The following is a 603-nucleotide window of genomic DNA, read 5'->3' as shown; positions in this document are numbered from 1 at the left end:
GCGAAAGATAGGGATCTTTCAATAGGGGTGATAGTACCCCGAGAGATATAATGTCCTAGGAAACGTATTTTTGTTTGAAAAAGAGAAATTTTGGATTTTGAAACAACTAATCCATTTTTCTTAGTAATCATTAAAAATGTTCTAAGATGTTTGAAATGTTGTTCAATGGTTTCAGAGAATATTAAGACATCATCAATATAGGCAATGAAAAATTTTGAGAATGGATTAAAGATTTCATTCATAATTCTTTGGAACTCTGAAGGGGCATTCTTTAATCCAAAGGGCATTACCGTCCACTCATATTGACCAAAAGGGACCGTAAAAGATGTTTTATACCGATCTTTTGGATCAATTTGTATTTGCCAAAATCCTGATTTCATGTCAAATTTTGAAAATACATATGAAAAGTGTAATTTTTGTAAAAGATCTTTTTTGTTTGGAATCGAGTAATGAATCCATTTTAAAGCTTTGTTTAAAGGGTTGTAGTTTATGACTAGCCTAGGTGTACCTCTTTCTATTTCAGATTTTTTGTTCACATATAAGGCTGCACAACTCCAAGGCGACCTAGACTTTGTAATTAGACCCTTTTGTTCTAAGTCTTGG

The sequence above is a fragment of the Cicer arietinum genome, chromosome 8 (genome assembly GCF_000331145.2).
Source record: "Cicer arietinum cultivar CDC Frontier isolate Library 1 chromosome 8, Cicar.CDCFrontier_v2.0, whole genome shotgun sequence".
In the NCBI taxonomy this organism is placed as follows: domain Eukaryota; kingdom Viridiplantae; phylum Streptophyta; class Magnoliopsida; order Fabales; family Fabaceae; genus Cicer; species Cicer arietinum.
Note: the sequence above shows the minus strand (reverse complement) of the source record.